Below are 25,458 nucleotides of genomic sequence, written 5' to 3'. Positions count from 1 at the left end.
ATGCATCGACATGGTATAGGCTATGTGATGATATGGGGTCTTGGAATTACAAACGATTGAAATTAGAATTTCATCAGAAGTTTTATCCTATGCATCTTGTTCATCGTGATCGCAATTATATATATAATTTTTGGCCTCGCGAAAGAGAAAGCATCGCTCAAGCTTGGGGGAGGCTTAAATCAATGTTATATTCATGCCCAATCATGAGCTCTCAAGAAAAATGATTATTCAAAAATTTTATGCTCGGCTTTCTGATAGCAATAGCACCATGCTTGATACTTCTTGTGCTGGCTCTTTTATGATGAAGACTATTGAATTCAAATGGGATTTATTGGGAAGAATTAAACGCAACTCTGAAGATTGGGACCTCGGCAAAGGTAAGGAGTCAGGTATGACACCTAGTTTTGATTGTGTTAAATCTTTTATGGATACCGATATTTTTCGTAAATTTAGCACTAAATATGGACTTGACTCTGAGATAGTAGCATCTTTTTGTGAATCTTTTGCTACTTATGTTGATCTCCCCAAGGAGAAGTGGTTTAAATATCATCCTCCCATAGAAGTAAAAGTAGCTGCACCTATTAAAGTTGAAGAAAAGATTGTCACTTATAATGATCCTATTGTTCCTACTGCTTATGTTGAGAAACCAGCTTTCCCTGTTAGGATAAAGGATCATGCTAAAGCTTCAACTGTGGTTTGTAAAAGCAATATTAAAACATATACACCTCCTGAGCAATTTAAAGTTGAACCTAATATTACTACTGTTAAAGATCTCTTGTCTGATAATATTGATGGGCATGTTATTCATTTCCTTAATGAGACTGCTAGAATTGCTAAACCTTGTGCTAAAGATAAAAACAGACCGGTGGTAGGCATGCCTGTTATTTCTGTTAAAATAGGAGATCATTGTTATCATGGCTTATGTGACATGGGTGCTAGTGCTAGTGCAATACCTTATTCCTTATACAAAGAAATTATGCATGATATTGCACCTACTGAGATAGAAGATATTGATGTCACAATTAAACTTGCCAATAGAGATACTATTTCACCAATGGGAATTGTTGGAGATGTTGTAGTCTTGTGTGGGAAAACTAAATATCCTGCTGATTTTCTTGTTCTTGGTTCCCCACAAGATAGCTTTTGTCCCATTATATTTGGTAGACCCTTCCTAAACACTGTTAATGCTACCATAGATTGCAAAAGGGATGTTGTTACTATCGGTTTAGATGATATGACTCAAGAATTTATTTTTTCTAAATTTAGTAGACAACACCGTGAAGAAGAATTACCTAGTAAGGATGAAATTATTGTTCTTGCCTCTATTGTCGTACCTCCAAGTGATCCTTTAGAACAATATTTGCTAGACCATGAAAATGATGTGTTTATGAATGAAAGAAGGGAAATAGATGAAGTATTCTTTAAACAGGAGCATATTGCAAAACACAATTTGCATGTTGAAACCTTAGGGGATCCTCCTCCACCCAAGGGTGATCCCGTGTTTGAGCTTAAACTGTTGCCTGATACTCTTAAATATGCTTATCTTGATGAGAAAAAGATATATCCTGTTATTATTAGTGCTAACCTTTCAGAGCATGAGGAAGAGAGATTATTGAAAACTCTGAAGAAGCACCGTGCTGCTATTGAGTATACTCTTGATGATCTTAAGGGCATTAGTCCCACTCTATGTCAACATAAAATAAATTTGGAAGAAGGTGCTAAACCAGTTCGTGATCATCAACGATGGCTTAATCCTAAAATGAACGGAGTGGTAAGAAAGGAAATACTAAAGCTCCTTGAGGCAGGTATAATCTATCTCGTTGCTGATAGTCAGTGGGTAAGTCCTGTCCATTGTGTCCCTAAGAAGGGAGGTATTACTGTTGTTCCTAATGATAAAGATGAATTGATTCCTCAAAGAATTATTACAGGTTATAGGATGGTAATTGATTTCCGCAAATTAAATAAGGCTACTAAAAAGGATCATTACCCCTTACCTTTTATCGATCAAATGCTAGAAAGATTATCCAAACATACACATTTTTTCTTTCTAGATGGTTATTCTGGTTTCTCTCACATACTTGTGTCAGCCAAAGATCAATCAAAGACTACTTTTACTTGCCCTTTTGGTACTTTTTCTTATAGACGTATGCCTTTTGGTTTATGTAATGCACCTGCTACCTTTCAAAGATGCATGATGGCTATATTCTCTGACTTTTGTGAAAAGATTTGTGAGGTTTTCATGGACGATTTCTCCTTCTATGGATCTTCTTTTGATGATTTCTTGAGCAATCTTGATCGAGTTTTGCAGAGATGTGAAGAAACTAATCTTGTGTTGAATTGGGAAAAGTTCCACTTTATGGTTAATGAAGGTATTGTCTTGGGGCACAAAGTTTCTGAAAGAGGTATTGAGGTTGATAAAGCCAAGGTTGATTCTATTGAAAAGATGCCATGTCCCAAGGACATCAAAGGTATAAGAAGTTTCCTTGGTCATGCCAGATTTTATAGGAGGTTCATTAAGAACTTCTCAAAAATTTCTCGGCCTCTGACTAATTTATTACAAAAAGATATACCATTTGTTTTTGATGATGATTGTGTAGAAGCATTTGAAATACTTAAGAAAGCATTGATCTCTGCACCTATTGTTCAACCACCTGATTGGAATTTACCCTTTGAAATTATGTGTGATGCTAGTGATTATGCTGTAGGTGCTGTTATAGGACAAAGAGTTGATAAGAAATTAAATGTTATTCAATATGCTAGTAAAACCCTAGACAATGCTCAAAGAAATTATGCTACTACTGAAAAATAATTCTTAGCGGTTGTATTTGCTTGTGATAAGTTCAGACCTTATATTATTGATTCTAAACTAACTATTCACACTGATCATGCTGCTATTAAATATCTTATGGAAAAGAAAGATGCTAAACCTAGACTTATTAGATGGGTTCTCTCGCTACAAGAATTTGATTTGCATATTGTTGATAGAAAGGGAGCTAAGAACCCCGTTGCAGACAACTTGTCTAGGTTAGAAAATGTGCTTGATGACCCACTTCCTATTGATGATAGCTTTCCTGATGAGAAATTAAATGTCATAAATGCTTCTCAGACTGCTCCATGGTATGTTGATTATGCTAATTGCATTGTTGCTAAGTTTATACCACCTAGTTTCACATACCAGCAAAAGAAAAAGTTCTTCTATGATTTGAGGCATTACTTTTGGGATGACCCACATCTTTATAAAGAAGGAGTAGATGGTGTTATTAGACATTGTGTACCTGAGCATGAACAGGAACAGATCCTACGCAAGTGTCACTCCGAAGCTTATGGAGGACACCATGCTAGAGATAGAACTGCACATAAGGTATTGCAATCTGGTTTTTATTGGCCTACTCTCTTCAAGGATGCCCGTAAGTTTGTCTTATCTTGTGATGAATGTCAAAGAATTGGTAATATTAGTAGACGTTAAGAAATGCCTATGAACTATTCACTCGTAATTGAACCATTTGATGTTTGGGGCTTTGACTATATGGGACCCTTTCCTTCCTCTAATGGATATACACATATTTTAGTTGTTGTTGATTACATTACTAAGTGGGTAGAAGCTGTTCCAACTAGTAGTGCTGATCATAAAACTTCTATTAAAATGCTTAAGGAAGTTATTTTTCCAAGATTTGGAGTCCCTAGATATTTAATGACTGATGGTGGTTCACATTTTATTCATGGTGCTTTCCGTAAAATGCTTGCTAAATATGATGCTAATCATCGAATTACATCTCCTTATCATCCTCAGTCTAGTGGTCAAGTAGAATTGAGTAATAGAGAGCTCAAATTAATTTTGCAAAAGACTGTTAATAGATCTAGAAAAAATTGGTCCATGAAACTTGATGATGCATTATGGGCCTATAGAACTGCATATAAGAATCCTATGGGTTTGTCTCCGTATAAAATGGTTTATGGAAAAGCATGTCACTTACCTCTCGAACTAGAACACAAGGCATATTGGGCTATTAAAGAACTCAATTATGATTTCAAACTTGCCGGTGATAAGAGGTTGTTTGATATTAGCTCACTTGATGAATGGAGAACCCAAGCTTATGAAAATGCCAAGTTGTTTAAAGAAAAAGTTAAAAGATGGCATGACAAAAGGATACAAAAGCGTGAGTTTAATGTAGGTGATTATGTATTGCTATACAACTCTCGTTTAAGATTTTTTGCAGGAAAACTTCTCTCTAAATGGGAAGGTCCTTACGTTATCGAGGAGGTCTATCGTTCCGGTGCCATAAAAATCAACAACTTCGAAGGCACAAATCCAAAGGTGGTGAACGGTCAAAGAATCAAACATTATATCTCAGGTAATCCCATAAATGTTGAAACCAATGTTATTGAAACCGTAACCCAGGAGGAATACATAAGGGACACTTTCCGGAATGTTTCAGACTCCGAAAAGGAATAGGTATTTGGTACGGTAAGTAAACCGACTCCAAAACAGTTTTTAAGGCAATATTTCTCCGTTTTGGAATATTTAGAAAAATAGAAAAATAAGAAGCAGTCCGGGAATGACACGAGGGCTCCACGAGGGTGGAGGGCACGCCCTACCCTACTGGGCGCGCCCCCTACCTCGTGGGCACCTCGTGTGCTCTCCGGACTCCGTTTTCGTACACGTTACACATTTTGGTCGGTAAAAATTCATTATATAATCTCCCGGGGGTTTTGACTCCCGTATCACGCAAAAATCTCCTGTTTTTGTTTCGAGTTGTTTTTCTGACAGATCCAGGTTGTCATGTCGTCTTCAAGCGCCCCCAAGGACCAGTTCTTCGAGAAGGTCATCGACCCCTACCTTGCAGAACTGCTGCAACACCCTCAAACCATTGAGATGCGTGAGGGGTTGTTGCACATCCGCGATGCTGAGGGACGAAGGAAGACCGGAAGCACGGAGGCAAGGCTCGAGGCATTGGAGCAAGAAGTTTTCAAGTGTCAGGAGATGGTGGAGTGTGGACTCAGTTCCAATCACATCATGATCACGGAGTTCACCAACAAGCACAAGCTGGACGTCAAGGACATTGGGGAGGCGATCTTCAAGCTTCATGAGAAAAACGAGCACCTCCAAGCCCAGATCTATGATCTGCAAAATCAAAACTGTGAGTATGAATATAGATTCAAGAGGATGAGTTTGGCTGCAGATTTGAGGTTCTAGGAGACTCGGTCATCCTTCTAAGATGGTGAGCCTATGCCTTGGAAGAAGGACGACAAGCCTACGCCATCAACAAAATCACCACCGTCTCCACCAAAAAGAAGAATTGAGTATCTGGTATGGGCACTCCCCTTGGCAACTGCCAAGCTTGGGGGAGTGCCCCGGTATCGTATCACCATCACTTTTATCTTTACCGTTTTTTCTTAGTTCGATCCTTTTGGTAATATCTTGATCTAGTAGAATAAAAGTTCTTAGTATGATCTAGTCGTGAGTTTTGCTTTATAATTATTCTATGTAATTGAGTCCGTGAGCTATATAATAAAGATTAGTGTTGAGTTAAGGGCTTGATTATTTTGCCATGATCTTAAGTGAATAAAAGAAAAGAGAAAGAAATAAAAAGAAACAAAGAGATCATGTGAGTCTTATGGAGAGTAATAAGCTCACATAGAAAAAGTATGATGAATAAAAAGTTGTTGAGGGTTGACAAACATAGTTTTGGTCATCGTTGCAATTAATAGGAAGTAATAAATAAAGAGAGGTCTTCACATATAGATATACTATCTTGGACATCTTTTATGATTGTGAGCACTCATTAAAATATGACATGCTAAAAGAGTTGACGTTGGACAAGGAAGACAGCGTAATGGGTTATGTTTTCTTACATCTAAGATAAATTATATTGTCATGGATCATCCAACATGGTTGAGCTTGCCTTTCCCCCTCGTGCTAGACAAATTCATCGCACCAAGTAGAGATACTATTTGTGCTTCCAAATACCCTTAAACCAGTTTTGCCATCAGAGTCCACCATACCTACCTATGGATTGAGTAAGATCCTCTAAGTAAGTTGTCATCGGTGCAAGCAATAAAAAATGTTCTCGGAATATGTATGACTTATTAGTGTGGGAGAAAATAAACTTTATACGATCGTGTGATATGGAAGAAATAAAAGCGACAAACTGCATAATAAAGGTCCATATCACAAGTGGCAATATAAAGTGACGTTCTTTCACATTAAGATTTTGTGCATCCAACCATAAAAGCGCATGACAACCTCTGCTTCCCTCTGCGAAGGGCTTATCTTTTACTTTTATCTCCTACATTGCATAAGAGTCATGGTGATCTTCACCCTTCCTTTTTACATTTTATCCTTTGGCAAGCACAGTATGTTGGAAAGATCCTGGTCTATATGGTTAATTAGATGTTAGTTTTCATGAACTGTTACTGTTGACATTACCCTTGAGGTAAAACGTTGGGAGGCAAAACTATAAGCCCCTATCTTTCTCTGTGTTTGATTAAAACTCCATACCCATAAGTATTGCGTGAGTGTCAGCAATTGTGAAAGACTATATGATAGTTGAGTATGTGGACTTGCTGAGAAGCTCTTATATATTGACTCTTTCCTATGTTATGATAAATTGCAATTGCTCCAATGACTGAGATTATAGTTTGTTAGTTTTCAATGAAGTACTATTCGTACTTGACATTCTGATTGAATTATTACTCTAGCATAAGAAATTATATGACAAGAATTATGTAAGTTGTTGTTTTAAGAATGATCATGATGCCCTCATGTCCGTATATTATTTTTATCGACACCTCTATCTCTAAACATGTGGACATATTTTTCGATTTCGGCTTTCGCTTGAGGACAAGCGAGGTCTAAGCTTGGGGGAGTTGATACGTCCATTTTGCATCATGCTTTTATATCGATACTTATTGCATTAGGGGATGTTATTACACATTATGTCACAATACTTATGCCTATTCTCTCTTATTTTACAAGGTTTACATGAAGATGGAGAATACCGGCAGGTGGGATTCTGGGCGGGAAAAGGAGCAAATATTAGAGACCTATTCTGCACAACTCCAAAAGTCCTGAAACTTCACGGAAGACGTTTTCAGAATATATAAAAAATACTCAGTGGAAGAGATTCACCCAGGGGGCACACCCTGCCCACGAGGGTGAGGGCGCGCCCTACCCCCCTGGGCGCGCCCCCCTACCTCATGGGCCCCTTGGTGGCCCTCCGGTGGCCATCTTCTGCTATATGAAGTCTTTCGATGGAAAAAAATAACAAGCCATCTTCTCGGACGAAACTCTGCCGCCACGAGGCGGAACCTTGGTGGAACCAATCTAGGGCTCTGGCGGAGCTGTTCTGCCAGGGAAACTTCCCTCCCGGAGGGGGAAATCATCGCCATCGTCATCACCAACGCTCCTCTCATCGGGAGAGGGTAATCTCCATCAACATCTTCATCAGCACCATCTCCTCTCAAAACCCTAGTTCATCTCTTGTATCCAATTCTTGTCTCCAAGTCCGGGATTGGTGCTAGTAGGTTGCTAGTAGTGTTAATTACTCCTTGTAGTTGATGCTAGTTGGTTTAATTGGTGGAAGATCATATGTTCATATCCTATATGCATATTAATACCCCTATGATTATGAACATGTTTATGCTTTGTGAGTAGTTACTTTTGTTCCTGAGGACATGGGAGAAGTCTTGCTATTAGCAGTCATGTGAATTTGGTATTCGTTCGATATTTTGATGAGATGTATGTTGTCTCTCCTCTAGTGGTGTTTTGTGAATGTTGACTAGATGACACTTCACCATTGTTTGGGCCTAGAGGAAGGCATTGGGAAGTAATAAGTAGATGATGGGTTGCTAGAGTGACAGAAGTTTAAACCCTAGTTTATGCATTGCTTCGTAAGGGGCTGATTTGGATCCATATGTTTCATGCCATGGTTAGGTTTACCTTAATACTTTTGTTGTAGTTGCGGATGCTTGCAATAGAGGTTAATCATAAGTGAGATGCTTTTCCAAGTAAGGGCAGTACCCAAGCACTGGTCCACCCACATACCAAATTATCAAAGTACCGAACGCGAATCATATGAGCGTGATGAAAACTAGCTTGACGATATTCCCATGTGTCCTCAGGAGCGCTTTTCTCTATATAAGAGTTTGTCCTGGCTTTTCCTTTCCTAAAAAAAGGATTGGGCCACCTTGCTTCACTTTATTTACTTTTGTTACTTGTTCTCGTTAGAAATTATCCTATCACAAAACTATTTGTTACCACTTATTTCAGTACTTGCAGAGAATACCTTGCTGGAAACCTCTTATCATTTCCTTCTGCTCCTCGTTGGGTTCGACACTCTTTCTTATTGAAAGGACTATGATAGATCCCCTATACTTGAGGGCCATCAGTATCTAGATCCCGCTGTTGGTTATTGGCCGGAGAGATGTCTCGGTCATGTCTGCATGGTTCCCGAACCCGTAGGGTCTACACACTTAAGGTTCGGTGGCGCTAGAGTTGTTATGGGAAATAATATGTGGTTACCGAAGGTTGTTTGGAGTCCCGGATGAGATCCTGGACGTAACGAGGAGTTTCAGAATGGTCTAGAGATGAAGATTTATATATGGGAAGTCCTTATTCGGTCGACGGAAGTGTTCGAGGGGTTACCGGTATTGTACCGGGACCACCAAAGGGGTTCTGGGGCTCCACCGGGAGGTTCCACCTGCCCCGGAGGGCCCTATGGGCTGAATATAGAGGGGAACCAGCACCTAGGTGGTCTGGGCGCCAACTCCCCCTAGGGCCCATGCGCCTAGGGTTGGGGGAAACCCTAGAGGGGGCGCCCCACCTAGCTTGGGGGCAAGCCTCCCCTTGGCCGCCGCCCCCTCTAGATGCATCTAGGGCGGCCCCCTCTCCCTTGCCCCTATATATAGCGGGGGGTGGGAGGGCAGCTATACCCTTCCCTGGGCGCAGCCCTCCCCCTCTCCAACACCTCCTCCTCTGTCGCGCTTGGCGAAGCTCTACCGGAGAACCACGAGCTCCATCACCACCACGCCATCGTGCTGTCGGAGTTCTCCCTCAACTTATCCTCTCCCCTTGCTGGATTAAGAAGGAGGAGACGTCCCCGGGCTGTACGTGTGTTGAACACGGAGGCGTCGTTGTTCAGTGCTTAGTTTGGAATCGACCATGATCTGAATAGCTGTGTGTACGACTCCACCAACCGCGTTCTTGCAACGCTTCCGCTTAGCGATCTTCAAGGGTATGAAGATGCACTCCCTCTATCTCGTTGCTAGCATCTGCTAGATTGATCTTGGTGACACGTAGGATTTTTTTTGAATTATGGCTACGTTACCCAACAATGGCATCATCAGTTAGGTCTATGCGTAGATTCTATGCACGAGTAGAACACAAAGTAGTTGTGGGCGATGATTTGTTCAATTTGCTTACCGTTACTAGTCTTATCTTGATTCAGCGACATTGTGGGATGAAGCGGCCCGGACCGACCTTACACCTACGCTTACGTGAGACTGGTTCCACCGACTGACATGCACTTGATGCATAAGGTGGCTAGCGGGTGTCTGTCTCTCCCACTTTAGTCGGATAGGATTCGATGAAAAGGATCCTTATGAAGGGTAAATAGCAATTGGCATATCACCGTTGTGGTTTTGCGTAGGTAAGAAACATTCTTGCTAGAAACCCTCAGCAGCCACATAAAACATGCAACAATAATTAGAGGACGTCTAACTTGTTTTTACAAGGTATGCTATGTGATGTGATTTGGCCAAAAGTATGTGATGAATGATATATGTGATGTATGATATTGATCATGTTCTTGTAATAGAAATCACGACTTGCATGTCGATGAGTATGACAACCGGCAGGAGCCATAGGAGTTGTCTTAATTTATTGTATGACCTGTGTGTCAATGAAAACGCCATGTAATTACTTTACTTTATCGCTAACCGTTAGCAATAGTAGTAGAAGTAATAGTTGGCGACACAACTTCATGAAGGCATGATGATGGAGATCATGGTGTCATGCCGGTGACGAAGGTGATCATGCCGCGCCTCGAAGATGGAGATCAAAAGGCGCAAGATGATATTGGCCATATCATGTCACTTTATGATTTGCATGTGATGTTTGTCATGTTTACATCTTATTTGCTTAGAACGACGGTAGCATAAATAAGAGGATCCCTCACTAAAATTTCGAGAAGAGTGTTCCCCCTAACTGTGCACCATTGTGAAGGTTCGTTGTTTCAAAGCACCACGTGATGATCGGGTGTGATAGATTCTATAGTTCGCATACAACGGGTGTAAGCCAGATTTACACATGAAAAACACTTAGGTTGACTTGACGAGCCTAACATGTACAAACATGGCCTCGGAACACGAGAGACCGAAAGGTCGAACATGAGTCGTATAGTAGATACGATCAAGATGGAGATGTTCACCGTTGGTGACTAGTCTGTCTCACGTGATGATCGGACACGGCCTAGTCGATTCGGATCATGTATCACTTGGATGACTAGAGGGATGTCTATCTGAATGGGAGTTCATTAAATAATTTGATTATATGAACTTAATTATCATGAACTTAGTATAAAATGTCTTTACAATATGTCTTGTAGATCAAATGGCCCACACTAATGTTGCCCTCAACTTGAACACGTTCCTGAGAAAACCAAGCTGAAAGACGATGGTAGCAACTATACGCATTGGGACTGTAACTTGAGGATCATCCTCATAGCTGCCAAGAAAGCATATGTCCTTGAAGCACTGCTAGGTGACGCACCCATTTTCCCAGCAACTCAAGACGTTATGAACGCCTGGTAGTGGCGTAGTGATGATTACTCCCTGATTCAGTGCGGCATGCTTTACAGCTTAGAACCGAGGCTCCAAAAGCGTTTTGAGCAGCACGAAGCATATGAGATGTTCCAAGAGATGAAAATGGTTTTCCAAGCTCATGCCCGGGTCGAGAGATATGAAGTCTCCGACAATTTCTACAGTTGTAAGATGGAGGAAAACAGTTCTGTCAGCGAGCATATACTCAAAATGTCTGGGTTGCAGAACCGCTTGTCTCATCTGGGAGTTAATCTTCCAGATGACTCGGTCAATGACAGGATCCTCCAGTCGCTTCCACCTAGCTACAAGAGCTTCGTGATGAACTACAATATGCAAGGGATGGAGAAGTCCATTCCTGAGTTATATTCAATGTTGAAATCAGCAAAGATGGAAATAAAAAAGGAACATCAAGTGTTGATGGTGAATAAAACCACTAGTTTCAAGAAAGGCAAGGGTAAGAAGAACTTCAAGAAGGATGGCAAGGGAGTTGCCGCGCCCGGTAAATCAGTTGCTAGGAAGAAGCCAAAGAATGGACCCAAGCCCGAGACTTAGTGCTTTTATTGTAAGGGAAATGGTCACTGGAAGTGGAACTACCCCAAGTAATTAGTGGATAAGAAGGCCGGCACGCTAAAGGTGTATGTGATATAAATGTTATTGATGTGTACCTTACCAGCGCTCGTAGTAGCTCCTGGGTATTTGATACTGGTGCGGTTGCTCATATTTGTAACTCAAAACAGGAGCTGCGGAATAAGCAGATACTGGCGAAGGACGAGGTGACGATGCGCGTCGGGAATGGTTCCAAGGTCGATGTGATCGTCGTCGGCACGCTCCCTCTACATCTACCTACGGGATTAGTTTTAAACCTCAATAATTGTTATTTAGTACCAGCTTTGAGCATGAACATTGTATTTGGATCTCGTTTAATGCGAGATGGCTACTCATTTAAATCCGAGAATAATGGTTGTTCTATTTATATGAGAGATATGTTTTATTGTCATGCCCCGCTGGTCAATGGTTTATTTTTGTTTAATCTCGAACGTGATGTTACACATATTCATAGTTTGAATGCCAAAAGATGTAAGGTCGATAATGATAGTCCCACATACTTGTGGCACTGCCGCCTTGGTCACATTGGTGTCAAACGCATGACCATGCAGATGGACTTTTGGAGTCTCTAGATTATGAATCATTTGACACGTGCGAACCATGCCTCATGGGAAAAATGACGAAGACTTAGTTCTCCAGAACAATGGAGCGAGCAGCCAACTTATTGGAAATCATACATACTGATGTGTGTGGTCCAATGAGAGTTGAGGCTCGCAGTGTCTATCGTTATGTTCTCACCCTCACAGATGACTTAAGTAGATATGGGTATGTCTTCTTAATGAAACACAAGTCTGAGACCTTTGAAAAGTTCAAGGAATTTCAGAGTGAGGTAGAGAATCAATGTGACAGGAAAATAAAGCTCTTACGATCATATCGTGGAGGAGAATACTTGAGTCACGAGTTTGGCACGCACTTAAGGAAATGTGGAATTGTTTCACAACTCACGCCGCCTGGAACACCTCAGCGAAATGGTGTGTCTGAACGTCGTAATCACACTCTATTGGATATGGTGCGGTCTATGATGTCTCTTACCAATCTACCACTATCATTTTGGGGTTATGCTTTAGATACTACCGCATTCACTTTAAATAGGGCTTCGTCGAAATCCGTTGAGATGACACCGTATGAATTATGGTTTGGAAAGAAACCTAAGCTGTTGTTTCTGAAAGTTTGGGTATGCGATGCTTATGTCAAGAAACTTCAACCTGAAAAGCTCGATCCCAAGTCGGAAAAATGCGTCTTCATATGATACCCTAAGGAAACTATCGGGTATACCTTCTACCTCAGATCTGAAGGCAAGATCTTTGTTGCCAAGAATGGATCCTTTCTAGAGAAAGAGTTTCTCTTGGAAGAAGTAAGTGGGAGGAAAGTAGAACTTGATGAGGTACTGCCTCTTGAACCGGAAAGTAGCGCAGCTCGGGAAGATGTTTCTATAGTGCCTGCACCGACTAGAGAGGAAGTTAATGATGATGATCATGAAACTTCGGATCAAGTTGCTATTGAACTTCGTAGGTCCACGAGGACACGTTCTGCACCAGAGTGGTACGGCAACCCTGTCCTGGAAATCATGTTGTTAGACAATAGTGGACCTTCAAACTATAAAGAAGCGATGGCAGGCCTGGATTCCAACAAATGGCTTGAAGCCATGAAATTTGAGATAGGATCCATGTATGAAAATTAAGTATGGACTTTGACAGACTTGCCCGATGATCGGCAAGCCATAGAGAATAAATGGATCTTTAAGAAGAAGACTAACGCGGATGGTAACGTGACCATCTATAAGGCTCGGCTTGTCGCTAAGGGTTATCGACAAGTTCAAGGGTTGACTACGATGAGACCTTCTCACCCGTAGCGAAGCTGAAGTCTGTCCGAATCATGTTAGCAATTGCCACATTCTATGATTATGAGATATGGCAAATGGACGTCAAAAATAAATTCCTTAATGGTTTCCTTAAGGAAGAATTGTATATGATGCAGCCGGAAGGTTTTGTCGATCCTAAGAATGCTGACAAGGTATGCAAGCTCCAGCACTCAATCTATGGGCTGGTGCAAGCATCTCGGAGTTGGAACATTCACATTGATGAGATGATCAAAGCGTTTGGGTTTATTCAGACTTACATAGAAGTCTGTGTTTACAAGAAAGTGAGTAGGAGCTCTGTAGCATTTCTCATATTATATGTGGATGACATACTATTGATGGGAAATGATATAGAATTTTTGGAAAGCATAAAGGCCTACTTGAATAAGTGTTTTTCAATGAAGGACCTTGGAGAAGCTGCTTACATATTAGGCATCAGGATCTATAGAGATAGATCGAGACGCCTCATTGGTCTTTCACAAAGCACATACCTTGACAAGATATTGAAGAAGTTCAATATGGATCAGTCTAAGAAGGGGTTCTTGCCTGTATTGCAAGGTGTGAAGTTGAGCACGGCTCAATGCCCGACCTCGGCAGAAGATAGAGAAAAGATGAGTGTCATCCCCTATGCCTCAGCCATAGGGTCTATTATGTATGCCATGCTGTCGGTGTCAAAACCGGCGGATCTCGGGTAGGGGGCCCTGAACTGTGCGTCTAGGCTGGATGGTAACCGGAGGCAGGGGACACAATGTTTTACCCAGGTTCGGGCCCTCTTGATGGAGGTAAAACCCTACGTCCTGCTTGATTAATATTGATGATATGGGTAGTACAAGAGTAGATCTACCACGAGATCAGAGAGGCTAAACCCTAGAAGCTAGCCTATGGTATGATTGTATGTTGTATCTGGTCTATGACTAGCCTGGCCTCGGTTTATATAATGCACCAAAGGCCTAGGATAACAAGAGTCCTAGCCGAATACGCCGGTGGGGAGGAGTCCTTGTCTTGATCGCCAAGTGTTGTGGAATCTTCCTTGTATGAGGCAACTGTCCGAACTGGCCCATGAGTATACGGCCATGGGGGTCTTCGGCCCAATCTAACAGATCGGGAGATGACGTGGTGAGTACCCCCTAGTCCAGGACACTGTCAGTAGCCCCCTGAACCGGTCTTCAAGTTAGGGACGCTCCTCGATTCTTCCGAACCGTTCTTCATCTTCGGTCGTCGGTCTTGAAAACTGGTTCAACAAATCTTCTCATCTTCGATCTTGAGGATCGCCGAAATGCATTCGACAGGTTTACACGTCGGGTATCCGAGGAGCCCCTTTAAGTTTCCGGCCTTTATCAATGCCTTGTTATTTTTATGACACACCTCAGGTTTGAAGTTGTTCCCAGGAGGCAGTGTCCTCTTGCGTCTGAGCTCCAACGCCGGACTGCATTCGAGGTATCTTTTGCACCCGAGCAACAACGTCGGACCGCTTCCCAGCTCTAATGCCGGAATGTATCCGACCTCCAACGCCGAACTATGTATCCGAGCTCCAACGCCAGACTGTATCCGAGCTCCAACGCCGGACTATGTATCCGAGCTCCAACGCCGGACTGTATCCGAGGTGTCGTAAATCACCTTGGTTCAAAGAAGTTTGAAGGAGTTTAGCCGAGCTTAATGCCGGAAATGCCCTCTATGGAGCCAGCCACTAGCGCCCGAGCTTTATGCCGGACTGCTTCCGAGGTGGTGCACCACCCCGAATGTGGGCCGATTTTTGTCAATATTTTTGATTGGTGCAATTTATTCTCTGCCGAGATATATAGCCAGTAGCCCTCAAGGTGGGTATCGGTCTAAAACCCGAGATGCACATGAAGGATGACATAAGACCGCTGATCCCAGTAGCCGCTGAGACTCAGGTAGATTTGCAAAATCGGTCTGAGGATCAAGTCCTAGCTCGGCAGAATACTTTGGGACACAAAAAGCGGCATGCTCGGTCCTCAAGACTCAGGTTGGGTGCGGCCGACCAACCTGAGGATCAAAATCTCCTCGGAAACTGTATTACACTTAAATTTTTTTGCATTGGACAGGCAATGCAGTAGCCCCCGAGACACTGGTCGGGTGGCAACACCAGATCAGGGGATCGATGTGCCCCTTTAATATTTGTAAATAATAAGCCCGAAGCCCAGTAGCCCCCGAGCCTTAATGTGGGCACGGGTTGCCAAATTAAGGATTGATATCCATAGTAAAATCACAAATTATGTGTAATGACTCTATGTATCCAAGTACTTTACGTCATTAATGTTCGGATCCGCATTGTACAAAACTTTGTTAACCGACCATCGGCTTCCACCTCCTCGGCCAATAGCCGATGAGTGTTTGTCCTACTTTATAAAGCCTTTATGAGGGCAAAGATTTACAACAAACAAGGCAATCTGGCCATACGGTTTTATAAACAAAGGTACGCAGAGAGATATGTTATATTAGTGTTTAACAGAAGAAATGTCTTCCCAATAAAATAGTCCCTCTATCGGTTCCTTTCTTTGGGTTGTCATGCTAAGCATGATCATGAAACCTCAGCTCCAATGTAAGAGCAAAATATCGAGGATTTAGTTTGGGAGGCCAGTTAATAGCCCCCGGTAGTGTTCGGCGACAGTCGAGGTCAAGCCGTAAACACTTCGGCCATTGTTATGAATGGCCCGTCATTTAACACCGTCATCGGATCGCTGACCAGTTTACGCTTATTGTGACAGTCAGTTTTTGGCTTTCTCCACTGAGGTGCTTAACCATGTGAGATGGAAGCACAATCGCAGTGGTTCTCCCTTTGCACACCTAGCCGAACAAAGCGGAACGTAGGAGGCAAGCGCACGAGCCGGGCAACCCAACTATTGACCGAAGACACAATTCGAAACCGATGCATATATAGCAATATCCGAGAATGTTTTTACCGAATCTCTAAAGGTGTCCGGTGTTGCACTGCGAGACTTGTGCTGAAAACACACAAATAGTTTAAAAGTGCCACAAGCTTGGAAAACCAAAAAACATCAGTAAAAACTTGACGTCCGAACAAGATCGAGTGTTCGGTGCCAATCCGAAAATTGGCTTTAGAAAAAAAGTGCTTCTGTCGTGCTTTAACATGACGCATCCTATCTCAAGACTTCAAGCGGGTCAGCCTACGGCTTCAACCTCCTATCCGGAAGGCGGAGTACTTCTCGTTAGGCCAGCTTAGCAAACTAAACTCTAGCGGCTTTGAGAGAGAAATTAGGCTCCCCGGCTAGTGACCACACACTCGTGTCGAAAAAAGGAGTGATAAATAATAATAATAATAATAATAAAACTTTGCAACGACTAAGAAGAAGAACACGTATTATAAAACAGCTCAAATAAATTTAAGAACCCCCAACTGACTTGGGTAAAAGAATGATTGCATGTACCGAAGTACTTATATCATATCTATGTTCAACCGAACTTTAAACGCGTCTTAACCGACCATCGGCTTCTCCCTCTTCGGTCAAGGACCGAAAAGTGTTATATACTCCATCTGTCGAGAATATCGATGGTGTTTCCAATAATCAGGCAATCAGGCCATAAGGCTGTAACAGACAAAGCGCGCTCAGGGAACTTATGCTATATTACTGCGAAGTGTAAGAAGCATCTTCGAAGAAAATAGTACCCCCACCGATACCTTTCTTCGGTGCTCATTGTTATTATGAGACTTGTGCAATAGATTTTTTGTACTCATGAGTTCCGTTGTGTGCCGACCATCATTGAAAACTATAAGAGTGCTAGCTTTCGGCTTCACCCAGTCTGAGGTCCGGCTCAGATGACCCGATCGTGATAATCGCAGAGGTGCTCCCTTTACTCCCTAGCCGAACAATCGGGAACGTAGGGGTAAACACAGGAGCGAGGCAACCCAGCTTGCAAATCTCTTAAGGCAATATGGTGCATATTGTGGCGTAATACATGAACAAGGAACGTGTAACGCCCCGAGACCGACGCTCCAGAAGACTTCCAGCTATTCCGAGTTTCGTCGTGTGATTTGTTTTATTTGTTGCATTCATCCTTGCATCATGTGCATTGCATCATGTCATCATGCCATCATGTCATTTATTTTTTTAAACTCAACTAAATAAATCGTATGGATTGTTTTTCGGTCCATTTAAATTGAGGGAATTCACTCATGATTTCTCTTTATAACATATTAAAGCCTCTCAATATTATTAGGGAGCTATAATAAAATATTCCATTTTCGGAATCACCAAAACACACTTGCAAAATAATTCCCCATGCCTTTGACCTCAAACGTTGTCCAATAATTTATTTCATCATTTTCCGGAACTCCACCAAAATCCGAACATTTTTGGACCTTCCTTTTATCAAGTCCTAGTTCAAACCCATTTGAATTAAATTCAAATGAGTTTGAATTCTTATCGTTCGATCTTGGCCTTTCTATTTTTCTTGGAACGAGCATATTTTTGCGAGTCCGGGAAAATTACCCCCGTGCGCAAATTCTTTCGTTAACCCTCTCTTTCTTTTTTTCTTCTCTCTAATTTGTTTTCTGCTAAAGAAAATAAGAATAAGGGGGAGAGAGGAGCAAGCCCAGTCGGCCTCCTGCAGCCCAGCTAGGCCCTTTGTCAGCCCACCAGGCCTCTGCCATTTTTTCTCTCCACTGGGCCGGCCTCCCAGGCCCAGCCGGCGCCCCACCGATCCGACCGAACCCTAGCCCCGCTAGCCCGACTCCCTCGTCCTCTCTTCTCGCCCGATCCCTCACGCCGCCATCTACCTCTCCTCGATCCCCATCTCCTTCCCCTGCTCGCGCCGCCAGAGAGGAGCGAGAGCTCCTCGCTCGATCCCCATCTCCCCTCGATCTCCTCCCTCACGCCCCTTCTTCCTCTGCCGCTGCGCCGTCGTTCTGGCCGGCGAGCCCATCTCCTCCGTCCATCCCCATCGTCCCGCTGCTACGCCGTCTTCTTCACCTCCTGCCCGCGTCCCTCTGCTGCCTTGTCGCCGTCGAGCTGCGCCGCAGCGCCGACCTCGCCCGCGCCACCACTTCTCCACCTCTCCTGGACCTCCGCCCGCCGGCCACAGGAGCCGCTGCTGGCTGCCGTCCCGCGCTCCTCGCTCCCCTTGCCAGCCAGGAGCTCGTCCCCGAGCTCGGCCAACTCCGGCGGCCCCGGCGCCCGCGCCAAGCTTGCCGCCTCGCCATCTGGTTCCGCCTCAGCCATCCCCGAGCGCCACCGTCCGGCTCCCGTCGCCCCTTTGCAGGAGCAGCCCCATGCCCCGCCTCTGCCTTGTTCGAGCAGGGGGGAGGATGCGCCTCCGCTCGCCCTCATCGACCAGGAACGCCAAGGCCAAGACCAGCCCCGGGCAGGACCTCGTGTTCATCTACATCGCCAAGACCCTAGGCCTTTTGGTGTTGCTCTGTTTTGGAACGCCAAGTACCTCGACGCCGAAGACCCACGTACAACTACTGTTTCCTGCCTAGAACGACTACCGTCGACGTGCATTTCGCCAAGTACCACTACCGACGAGCCCCGAAGGACTTGGTTGCGACAAGTTCCTCTCCAAACGTGAACGTCTACTTCCACGACTGCTGCAAGAACAACTACTTCCACGACGCCGTGTACCACTACTTCCCTCGACGACTCGAACCGCTCCGAAAACGCACGCTTCGAAGGTATAACCCCGAGACGCCGTCCGTGGACCGAATGCATGTGTTGAATGAGATGCATCGTTTGCTCCGTGATCAAATCGTCCTTGCGATGCCCCTCTTTTGCCGTGCCACCGTCCCGTGGGAACCCGGTAACCGGGATCACCCCACCATCCTTGCACGACACGCTCACGCCTCCTTTTGCACCGGTATCTCTATGAGCTACCGGAACCGATATGTTGCCGTGGCATCATTTTCGGATATGTTGCCGTGGCACCATTTTTGTTTCGCCGCCGTGGCACCCTTTTCGTTCCGCCATGGTGACCAAATGCTTCATAACATGCTCATGTCAACATTTTCATAAAATTGCATAAAACTTGTATATGTCATCCGCATCATGATAACAACATTTAAAATGTTTAAACTTGTTGTTGCATTAAATTGCTAAATGCATATGGGGATTTACCGGATTTGTTGTTTTTATATCCGGCCCCATTTAAATTGTTTAGATGGTATAGTTTATATTATGCTTCACCTCTTGCCATGTTTAACAACAGTTAATATTGTTGGGTAGCTTAAACGAGAGATAACTAAATAATTGATGTGGTGTTCCGTCAACATGCACCTCGTTGCATATTGAGCTCCACTTAACTTGTAGTATTGTTTGTTGCACTTTGCCATGCCATGCCTCATTAAACCGGACATGCATCATACTTGTTTGTGCATCATGACTTGTTTATGCTTGTGTGTTTACTATGTTGTTTGTTTCTTTCCGGGTTGCTTCTCTCGTTAGCTTCGGTTTCGTTCCGGAGTTGTGAGGATTTGTTCGTCTACGACCTTTTGTCTTCTTCTTGGATTCGTTCTTCTTCCTTGCGGGATCTCAGGCAAGATGATCATACCCTCGAAATCACCACTATCTTTGCTATGCTAGTTTGCTCGCTCTTTTGCTATGCCAATGCTACGATGCCTACCATTTGCTTGTCAGCCTCCCAAATTGCCATGTCAAACCTCTAACCCACCATGTCCTAGCAAACCGTTGATTGGCTATGTTACCGCTTTGCTTAGCCCCTCTTATAGCGTTGTTAGTTGCAGGTGAAGATTGAAGTTTGTTCCTTGTTGGAACATGTTTACTTGTTGGGATATCACAATATATCTTATTTAATTAATGCATCTATATACTTGGTAAAGGGTGGAAGGCTCGGCCTTATGCCTGGTGTTTTGTTCCACTCTTGCCGCCCTAGTTTCCGTCATATCGGTGTTATGTTCCCGGATTTTGCGTTCCTTACACGGTTGGGCTATAATGGGAACCCCTTGACAGTTCGCCTTAAGTAAAGCTCTTCCAGCAATGCCCAACATTGGTTTTACCATTTGCACTAACAACCTACCACCTTCCCTTGGGTTCTGCAGACTCAAGGGTCATCTTTATTCTAACCCCCCCCCCGGGCCAGTGCTCCTCTGAGTGTTGGTCCGAACTAGAGCCCTGTGCAGCGCCCCCTCGGGGAAACTCGAGGTTTGGTTTTAGTTGTACGGATTGCTCATCTGAGTGTGCCCTGAGAAAGAGATATGTGCAGCTCCTATCGGGATTTGTCGGCACATTCGGGCGGTGTTGCTGGTTTAGTTTTACCCTGTCGAAATGTCTTGTTGTACCGGGATACCGAGTCTGATCGGAGTGTCTCGGGTGGAGGTCTATTCCTTCGTTGACCGTGAGAGCTTGTGATGGGCTAAGTTGGGACACCCCTGCAGGGTATTATCTTTCGAAAGCCGTGCCCGCGGTTATGGGCAGATGGGAATTTGTTAACGTCCGGTTGTAGAAAACCCGAAGTTGACCTTAATTAAAATACATCAACCGCGTGTGTAACCGTGATGGTCTCTTCTCGGCGGAGTCCGGGAAGTGAACACGGTGTTGGAGTTATGCTTGACGTAGGTTGCTATAGGATCACTTCTTGATCATACTTTTATCGACCGTGCTTTGCCTTCTCTTCTCGCTCTCATTTGCGTATGTTAGCCACCATATATGCTAGTCGCTTGCTGCAGCTCCACCTCATTACTCCATCCTTCCTATAAGCTTAAATAGTCTTGATCTCGCGGGTGCGAGATTGCTGAGTCCCCGTGGCTCACAGATACTTCCAAAACCAGTTTGCAGGTGCCTATGTTACCGTGCAGATGACGCAACCAAGCTCAAGGAGGAGCTCGATGAAGATCTTGCCCTTTGTGTTGTTTCGTTCTAGTTGATCAGTAGTGGAGCCCAGTTGGGGTCGATCGGGGACCTTTGTCGCATTTGGGGTTCTTCTTTTATTTTGGTTCTGTACTCGGACCTTGATTGTATCTGGATGATGTAATGCTTATTCATGTAATTGTGTGAAGTGGCGATTGTAAGCCAACTATGTATCTCTTTCCCTTATGTATTACATGGGTTGTGTGAAGATTACCTCACTTGCGACATTGCTTTCAATGCGGTTATGCCTCTAAGTCGTGCTTCGACACGTGGGAGATATAGCCGCATTGAGGGCGTTACAAGTTGGTAATCAGAGCCTTCCCAACCTTAGGAGCCCCACTGCTTGATCGTTTTTAGCGGCCGAGTTGTGTCTAGAAAAATGTTTTGAGTCATTTAGGAATTATATATCGGAGAGTTTAGGAATTCTTTTTACTCCCCAGTCTCTTCATCGCTCTGGTAAGGCATCCTGACGTAGAGTTTTGACTCTTCTCTTCTCAAATTTCACTAATTTTTTTTTAGGATCACGCGGGTATCTTGGAATCGTTCCGATGGTTTTATGATGAGAACATTGTCTTGGTGCCTCCTGTCAGGGGTTTACTAGAAGTGTCCTGGGGAGTTGAGCTCTGAGGTGTTGTCGTCATAATTTTATCGTTGCAGTTCTGGAATACCTGAGTTTAGTACGCCGACATCGAAAATCTCTTTTATGCAGTTGTTGGTGAGATAACCCCGATAACCCAGTACTGAGGTGAGTACGGGAGTATTGCCATAACTTGTATAACGGATGCTTTTCGAAGGTTGAGGTAGATGGTTTCCGAAGGTTTCTTGGTTATGTGTTGAAGGATGGATACAGCTGGATGTAGGATTTGCTAGTTTTGGGTGAGATATTATGCTTCCCCTGTATCCCCAACACCTGATTGCATAACCTGAAAATTTCGGGAGTTTCATAGGTGGGAATTCAAGTAGCTCTTAGGATATCTTTCCGACGGATGTATGATATGAAATTGGGGTTCGACGTCTAGTGGTCCGCCTATTCACGGTCGATTTTACAGTGGTCTCGTTGTGTCTTAAAGAGTCCTTGGCTATGCCGACTCGGGGACGCTTCGTATGTCATGTGCACTGCCTTGTACATGATGGTGCTGTACGATCGAGCCCGTGTAGGCCCCACCACGAAAACTTCGGACGAAATCTCTATCATATGTTTGTTCTGGCTTATTCCGCAAGCCAATCCTTTGTTTTGTTTTGAGTTGTGGTATTCGAGTTGCTTCGAAGTCAAATGTTGATTCCATACCTTTTCCAAATGGTGTTCTCATATTCCTATGTGAATACTAATCCTTCTTGATCATCGAGTCTGTCTTGTCAATCCTTTTTTTAACCGGTGTGTCTCTCCTCAAGTGGATCCGTTCACGTCAACATTTGCAAGATCATTTATCACTTCTTCTCAACGGTGTTTGTTTCATCCGTCTCCAAGTTGCCTTTGTTTTTCCCGCCCTCCCTCCCTTTTGTTTTTCTTCAAGGACTAAGATTTCTTCTTCAAGTATCCATTTTATTGATGGGAAGTTTCTCCATTCTTTTCCGTCAATGTTCTTATCCGGTGATTCTCATGAAGATTCTAATGGAGCTTCAAGTTCGTCATTCCTCGTTCTTTTCTTCTCCGGTGGATTTAATTCAAGCTTTGGTATTAAGCATACTCCTTTTCTTTTTTTTCCAATGCTTTTCTTATGCCGGTGCACCTCTTAATCATCCATCTCTCGCTATTAAATTGTTCCGGAGTGCTCAAGATATCTCGAAGATTCGTGTTTCCACTCTGCATTCGTTCAAGCTCTTTCGAGATTGGTATCTCATTCAAGTCATTTAATTCAACCGGTGCAACATCTCTTTTAAATCTTTTCAACCGTGTTTCTTTTGAGTGGGCCCTAACCCACAGGTCTTTTTCCAGGATCTTACCTGACTCTTCTTATTTTCCCGGCGTTACTCTCAAATTCTTTTCCAAGTTTGACGTAACATTGAGTTATCATCAGTCAAATGCTTTTCTCCAAGATCTTTCAAATTCTTTTCATAGTTGGCTCAACCTCTTCGCTTTTGATTCTTCCGGTGTGCCTCAGTAATTCTTGGTGGTGTTTCTCGTTGTCATTCTCATCATTTGAAGACCGAAGAAGAGTTTCTCTTTAATCTTGCTCTATTCTCTTCAAGATTCATGGTGCTAGCTTGTTGCCATCCTCTCATAATTGTTTTTGATTGTGAGAATCTTTTTCACCCATCAGGAGATATTCAAGAGTCTTCTCAGTTTGTCATCCGGAGTCCATCAATTCAGGTTTATTCATTCTCAGCCGTCAGTTATCATTCTCCTATCTTGCCGGTGCATCTATTGAATATCCTCTAATCAGTTCTTGATCTCTTTGTTCTCATGTATCTAGTTTGTCTCAAGCATCTTCGTTCATTTGCTAATTCTTACCGGTGATGCACCCCTACTTCGATCATTTTCAATTCTTACGGTGGTTCTTTCAAGATCTCTCTTCCTTGTTCATCATATCAATTCATTTGTTGTTCCAATCCTACCGGTGGTTCGTTGAAGACCTTCTCAAGTTTTGATATATCTCTTTTAATCCTTCCTACGAGAATAAGTAGTATGCCAAATCTGTTACTTGTCATCAATTTAAATTGGTGAAGGATAGGCATAACATAATTCTTATTCTGGTTTCATCCAAGTGATTAATCCTTTCCTTCAGAGTTTGTTCAGGAGGAATAAATTCTTGGCTGCTTGTTGTTCATCTTTCTTCCGGAGTTCTAAGTTTTCCGCATTATCTCGTCGCGAAGCTCCATCTAAATCATCGCAAGGCTTCACCTTGTGTTTTCAACTTCTCTTTCTTTTTATCATCCTTTTATTACCGGAGTTCTTCATGGAGTCTCTACATGGTGGTTCGTCAAGGATTCTTTCCATTCTTCAATTGTTATTCAAGATTTCTCTTGAAGTTAAGATCAGCCAAGCTATACTCAAAAATAAACATGGTGCTCAACACATGTTTTGTTTTGAGGAGTTCAAGCATTCTTCATCTTGCATTCCGAAGTGCAATTCTTTCGACCTTATCTTTTGAGGTGGTGTTAGGTCATTCTTAATAATTTCCCTTCGCGTTTCATGATTCACAAGTTTTCAAGAGTGACATATTTAAATCCATCTTTTTCTCTTTGTTCAAGAGATCTTTTCAACCGTCAATCTCTTCATTGGAGTTATCTTGGTATAGATTTCACCTAAAGCCTTCCCTAAGGAATGTTGCTATTTTGGTGCTTATTAATGACCCAAGTTATCTCTTTTCCATCTTGATGGAACAAGTTTTCATCTCTTCGTTAATCTCAAGCAAGTAATTGTTTCCGTTAGTGGCCGGTTGTCACCTCATAATGTTGAGATGTTTCCATAAGCCCACTACAATCTTATTCGTTTCGTTTTTGGTTTTCCAACAACTCCGTTATAACCTTCTTGGAAGGGTGCTTGGCATTTTCTTCTCCATTCTTCTATTTGAATTATCTATCTTCTATTCTTTTGTTTCAGAGGCATTGTGATGTTGTGCTCTTCAATCATCATCTTGTTTTGTCAGTATCGTGTTCTTTTCTTGCTTATCCATTTAACCGGAGTGTCGTGTTTTCATTCGAGTTCTCTAATCTTATCAAGTTTTCCCTCCTTCCTCAACTGGAGAGCTGTCTGAAATCCTTCTTACCCATTGTGCCATTCTTTCAATAGTTCCGGAGGCAGTGTGTTGTTGATTTCATCAAGTAACATCCCATCTTCTCAAGTTCATGTTCTATTCCTTCCATGTTCAACCGGAGTACTGCCCGAATTCTTCCCCTCTAATCTTGTTTTAACCGGAGTGGTTTCGAATTCTATCTTGTCCATTAAACTCTTGATTCATGTCTTTGCAACCTTCAAGTTCTCGTAATGTTCCTTGTTCCTTTTTTTTCTAACGGAGTTCTTCTCAGTTGTGCTATTTCTTTTAAATTGCTCAACCTCTCAAGGTTCTTTGGTTTCACTCATTGGTCGAAGAAGCAACTTAGTTTTACCTCTTCTCTTCCTCTTCCGTTTCCCTCCGGTGCCATTCTAGATCTCGGGACGAGATCCTCTTGTAGTGGTGGAGTGTTGTAACGCCCCGAGACCGACGCTCCAGAAGACTTCCAGCTATTCCGAGTTTCGTCGTGTGATTTGTTTTATTTGTTGCATTCATCCTTGCATCATGTGCATTCCATCATGTCATCATGCCATCATGTCATTTATTTTTTTAAAGTCAACTAAATAAATCGTATGGATTTTTTTCGATCCATTTAAATTGAGGGAATTCACTCGTGATT

The sequence above is a fragment of the Triticum dicoccoides genome, chromosome 7A, assembly GCF_002162155.2.
Source record: "Triticum dicoccoides isolate Atlit2015 ecotype Zavitan chromosome 7A, WEW_v2.0, whole genome shotgun sequence".
NCBI lineage: Eukaryota > Viridiplantae > Streptophyta > Magnoliopsida > Poales > Poaceae > Triticum > Triticum dicoccoides.
The sequence above is the reverse complement of the archived record's forward strand: the minus strand, read 5'-3'. Positions refer to the sequence as shown.